Below are 5,696 nucleotides of genomic sequence, written 5' to 3'. Positions count from 1 at the left end.
TTTCATAACATGGTGTTTCATGGAGAGATCGCTATCAAGAAAGATGCCAAGATCACGGACGGAGTCTGAGAATTCAATAGTGCTGCTGCCCAAAAGTGATAGAAGGAGGGAGAGAGAGAGAGGAGGAGATGGAGGATTTGGTGAAACGAATGGCTTCTGTTTTGTCACAGTTAAGTCTAAGCTTGTTAGTGGACATCCAGAGTTCAACGTCAGCAATGCAAGACTGAAGGGAGGTGGTCATCTGGGCGTATTCTGAGGGAGTCGCTGAGTTCTGAAGCTGAGTGTCGTCAGCAAACATTTTGTGGGAAACGGAATGTCTGTTGATGAGGTCAGTCAGAGGGGAGGTGTACATGATGAACAGCACGGGCCCGAGCACAGAGCCCTGGGAACGCCAAAAAGGAGGGAGGTTTCCTGGGATGGGACGTCGTTTACAATTACAAAATTTGTTCTGTCTGAGAGATAGGATCTGAACCAATTTAGAACTGAATTTTGGATGCCGAAAGTGTGCTCAAGGCGGGACAGCAGGATTTCATGATCAATTGTATCGAAAGCGGCCGAAAGGTCTAACAGGAGGAGCAGGGAAATTTTGTTATCGTCTAAGGAAGTCAAAATGTTGTTGAGGATACTAAGGACTGCGGTCTCTGTGCTATGGTCCGTGCGGTAGGCTGACTGGTGCGGAGTGAGGAGGTTGTTGGCAGAGAGGTGGGAGGAGAGCTGGTCTAGGACTATCTTCTCTAGGATTTTAGAAAGAAAGGGAAGGTTTGAGATGGGCCTGTAGTTCTTAAGTACGTTGGGGTCGAGGGAGCTTTTCTTCAGAAGGGGTTTAATGACAGCTTTTTTGAAATCTGAGGGGACGGTGCCAGTGGAAAGGGACTCGTTCAGTATTCTAGTGATGGTGGGTAGAAGGATGTCTAAGTGATCACAGAGGAGGGGGGTGGGGAGGGGGTCGAGGTCACAGGACGTGACTTGTGATGAGAAATTAAGCTAAATAATGTCACAACAAAAATGTTTATTGACATGTTTTTGGTGTTTTCCCCCCATTTAATAGACAAAAAGGGGCTATGGCCAGTGAGATAAAGACCAGAGAGAGAAAGACAAAAACAAAGAACACAGTGATAGCAGCTAAAAATAGCTGACTGTCACCCAAAGTAACCCTTGACTTCTGTCTTACTTTTTAAAATGTAGAGAAGTAGATGTCTATTGAAAACTTACAAGAACTGCGGATCTTCTGGTTCACCTCCATCCTCGTCAGCAGGCTCGTCCTCTTCCGCAGCTGCAGCGCGCTGTCGTTCACCTTTTCGTTCTTCTTTCCCCACACTCTCATCTGTAGAAGTTAGAACCGGCATTGCGTTTTAGAGGTGGGGCGTTGATCAGGTTGCATTGGATCCTGACATCCTTGGTTTCGGCAATGGCAGAAACATCTGAAGAACAAATGACATTGCTGATAATTGATAATTACAAAACAATGTACATTTCACTTCAATAACCGGAACAATGACAAGTTAATTTTAGTTTATTTATATTACTGTAACAAGCGGACTACTGATATTCATTTACAATACCATATAATCATACCTGTAAACTTAAATTAGGAACAGATTTTGGAATGTTGCATTTCTGCTGCAAAAGTAAACAGGAGTGAAGCGTGCAGTAACAGGGATGTCGTTAGGCGTCGGACATCGGACATATATAACGATGAAAATCCCCAAATGTCCGATTCACATTGCCGCATGTCGGTCAGATGTCCTATCATTTTAGCCTAAGCGTGGTCATTGTCCGATATGTACTCCATTCCTTCGGACAGCGCGATAATCGTTAATTTTCATTTCAAGATACAAATCTTCTAAAACACCGAACGCTCTCGTGTTCAGCTGACACTGAAGTTGCCAGTGCCGCGTGCGGATCTTTTCTTTTGTCGGGAATTCCCGAACCGTTTGTGGTATGCGCCGTTTGGGTATTTATACCGTCTCGGTGCAGCGCACTGATCTAAAAATAGTGGATTATTTTTAGATCAGAGCATGCTACAGGAGTACGGGAGACAACTCCAACTGACTAAATTTGTCGTCTGCTTTTGTTTTAGATATGAGACAAAGCACTGAATTATGCCGCTGGAAAAAAAAAACTAAAGCCTGCAAAAGACCAGCATTAGATCAAACCGATCATTTTGTTTTTCAACTTTTATCCAAATCATGCCGTTTGTAATCAAAGTAAGAGCTCTGAAGTTGTCCATGTTGGTTTCTTTTTTGTGGTTTCTTTGAAACTAAACAAATACAACATTATACGCACACTGTGTTGATGTATTTACTATATTATGTGTGTGTTCTACAGCGCGCGCGCGCGTGTGCGTGTGTGTGTGGGCGCATGACTTTGGAACAATTCCATGGAATGTGTTATAAGCTGTTTGGCGCAAATTCATAATGTCCTATTACACTTTCTGAAAGCGGCCAAATGTCCTATTTATGCTGAAGAACTCAGGACATTTGTCCTATAGGTATGAATTTGTAGCTCAACATCCCTGCAGTATGTATAATAGTATATCAGAGACAATTATATATAGCTCAGAATAGAGATATAAATGGCAAACTTTGAAACAATTCAAAAGAATATAAACAATAAAAAGACTGTTAATCTGAAAAGCTCACATTTATGTTTCCCTCACAGTTTGATGTGCACTTGCACGTATGCTTGGATGCTGATGACGTGGCTGGTGGTACTTCTGGTTGTAGTTGATTCCCACGTTCCTGTTCATCCTCCTCTTGTCTCTGTAAAGCCTCCACATTGTCTTCGTCATCCACTTTGACATTCAGCGGGCAGTTGAAGTTTTGCTGCTGTAAAAGTAACAAATTGCATACTTATAAAACATCTAGTGAATACAAACAGCTCTTGATTTCCTTTTAATTTTACCGTACCCAACCAATTTTTACCAAGCCTATTTCAATTCTCACTGCCAATGCTAATTGCTATGGAGTACGTGTGACTGTGAGTGTCAAATACTGTAATTTTATAATCCCTCATTTCCTTTTATCTTCTTTAACCAAAGTTCACCTAGCCTACATCAATTTAACAAACATATTATATCACATATGTTCTGAAAAAGAGTGGCACTGGCACAAATTGACAAAACAAATGGGGATCTAAATCAAACCAAAGCCGAACATCTGATGGGACAATAATGATACTGAACAGCTGACTGGCATGGTGACTTGTTTGAATTTGATGCCTGTGCATGGATAAACTGATTTGCAGAAAATGTTCCTGTTGGATAGGTCATGAATGTATCACATCTATACTGATCTAGAATCTAGATGAATTTCCTGTCACTCACTCACTGTGACTAATCTAGTCTTTCTATGTAAGTATAGTGGTCCAGTGAACGATACCTTTGCCTGTGGTCAGTGTCACTCCCTGTCAGAGGAAAGTTATTCATCTAAAGTGAAAAAAACTTAGACTTACTCGTGTTGCGAAAAAAACAAAGTATTTAGTCTACACCCGAGATATCGAGAGAGCATTTTTGGAACAAACAGTGAAGAGTCAATATAGGGAGGACAGAGGACAGAGGAAATTTTAAGGCGACATCATAAGTTCTACCTTAGTACCTACCTCGCGTGCAATGGCCAATGTCGAGTTTCAACCGCGTAGTTCGTCGACGACACACTTCTTCTTAAAAGTCAGCAATTGACGACGTGGCGAAAATATTCTGAAATTCTTCTCTCCGTTGTGACCGGGTTTATTTGGTAAACGTAAGTGGTCCCGTGATCATGATGATGTCACTTGTCGAGTCCGGATGCGGTCTTCGAGTTTGGTTTCTCCGGTGATCTGTGTAACGTCTTTCGGTTCAGCACATACACGGAGGCAACTCCTGTCAGTGTGTTCCAAGCTTTATTCTTTTCTTCGTAGCTCTGGGCAAGCACATGTATGGTACATCGACCTAGATATTCTCCCGCATGGTGGGAAGTAACGTGCAGTGCGCATGTCCCGTGACGTATGCCCTTGTTACAATGCGCATGTCTGGCCTAGTGCCTTACTAAGCTCACTAATCGTGTCATCCCCCTTTCTCTAACGAATGCAAACAAATCAAATGTCCTACTCTCTCTAAATTATTCCTACCAAGTAATGGACAAATCATATGCAACCAACGTTGTTCCTACTTTTACAATTACCAAACTCTGAAACACATTTTTATCCACAACACCAATACAACATTCTTTATAACAACACCTGAATGTATTTCAATGATGTGACACACTCAGAACAACACAAAGTATGCTTTTGTTCAATAGTACCTCAGGGCCGGACCAAATGAGTTGTAAGGGGGGGGGTTCCTCCTTTTTTTTTGGGGGGGGGGGGCCAAATCAGCGAAGTGGCGCGCGAACTAGGGGGGTCCGGGGGCATGCTCCCCCGGAAAATGTTTGAAAAACGGTTAAAATCTGTGCAATCTGGTGCATTCTGGGCCTTGTTTTGAGGGTTAAGAGCAGCATTGTTTTGGTGCTAAAACTAGTAAAAAAAAACAACACTTAAAGCAAGGTACATGCTTTTTCCAGGGGTGGGGTTCCGGAACCCCTGGACCCCCCCCCCCCCCTGGGTCCGGCCCTGTACCTCACACATAATTTCCATCTTAATAGTACTACCCCATGTACACATAATAAACACAAATATGCATAATAAGTCAGTTCAATAGTACCTCATACATAATTTCCATCTTAATAGTACCGTACACCATGTACGCATAATAAACACAAATATGCATAATAAGTCATACAACTTCTTCCTTTTAGCACCATATTTGACTAGTCCAGATCAAAAACATAGCAGTCAGTCAATTTAGTTTACGGTTTTGTTTTTGTTTTACTGTGTCTCATATTCTTGCAATATTGTGGTTTTTTGACCAGTCTCCCACTGCGTGTTGCCACTTGTGGTGAAATGCTTGTTGTTTGTTCTGCTTGTATTTCATGATCCTGAGTGCCATTTTCTGTGTTGTGTTGTTTTGTTGTCATGCTTTCTGTCACTTGTTTTTGCCCTGTTTGGTTTGTTTGATCTGTTGTATTTTGATGGTATTTTGGTGACTGTGGTTGCTGAATGAGTATCTCGTCCTTGTCCGATTAAAACCTCGTAACTCGATTTTTTGCGAAATCTACTTTTTTACATCAATATAATCTACGATTTTTTCTCTATTTTTTGGTTATTGTGGTGAAAGCCTAAGATCGCTGGAAGTCAGTTAAAAATGGGTATAAAAATACCTCGTATATCATTTTGGCAAAACCGCGAACCAAAATTACACGTAACTTGAGTTACGAGCTTTTTTTTGTTCGTGTGTTTTTCAGTTTTGGCCGATGCAAACCTCGTATGTCGACTTAAAAGTTTTCTAATATCTAAACACGGCGGTAAATGAACTGTTTCCGTTAGATACGAGGTTACGGTAACATGTCCGTACGTTCAGAGTTTAGGTAAAATTAAATATTAGAGTCATTAATGAAGCTAGAAGTGCCCACATTACGTATTGTGTAGTAAAATGACACTCTACGACATCAGTTATTGTTCAAATGATTTTTTTGTTAGTATTTTCCTTTGCTAAGTACAAAAGCATAACTACAAAGAGAGATTAAGCAGTTAAAGTATTCTGAAATATCTCTTAACTATTTAACAGTTCAGTCCTGAACTTCTGATCTTATTTGTTAGCTGAAGATGTACAGGTATGC

General features: G+C 41.2%; 1 long non-coding RNA gene across 1 annotated transcript; it reads right to left on the bottom strand.

The window, feature by feature from the left end:
• Positions 1–390: 390 nt before the first annotated feature.
• On the bottom strand, positions 391–5,080 carry LOC138956203 (uncharacterized). The gene is made up of 3 exons (XR_011452550.1): positions 3,601–5,080; positions 2,643–2,828; positions 391–1,421 (listed from the first exon to the last, which is right to left on the bottom strand). It is a non-coding gene; the product is annotated as an uncharacterized lncRNA (long non-coding RNA).
• Between the last annotated feature and the right edge of the window lie 616 nt (positions 5,081–5,696).

This window comes from Littorina saxatilis, unplaced genomic scaffold (assembly GCF_037325665.1).
Source record: "Littorina saxatilis isolate snail1 unplaced genomic scaffold, US_GU_Lsax_2.0 scaffold_767, whole genome shotgun sequence".
Lineage (NCBI taxonomy): Eukaryota > Metazoa > Mollusca > Gastropoda > Littorinimorpha > Littorinidae > Littorina > Littorina saxatilis.
The sequence above is the reverse complement of the archived record's forward strand: the minus strand, read 5'-3'. Positions and strand labels throughout refer to the sequence as shown.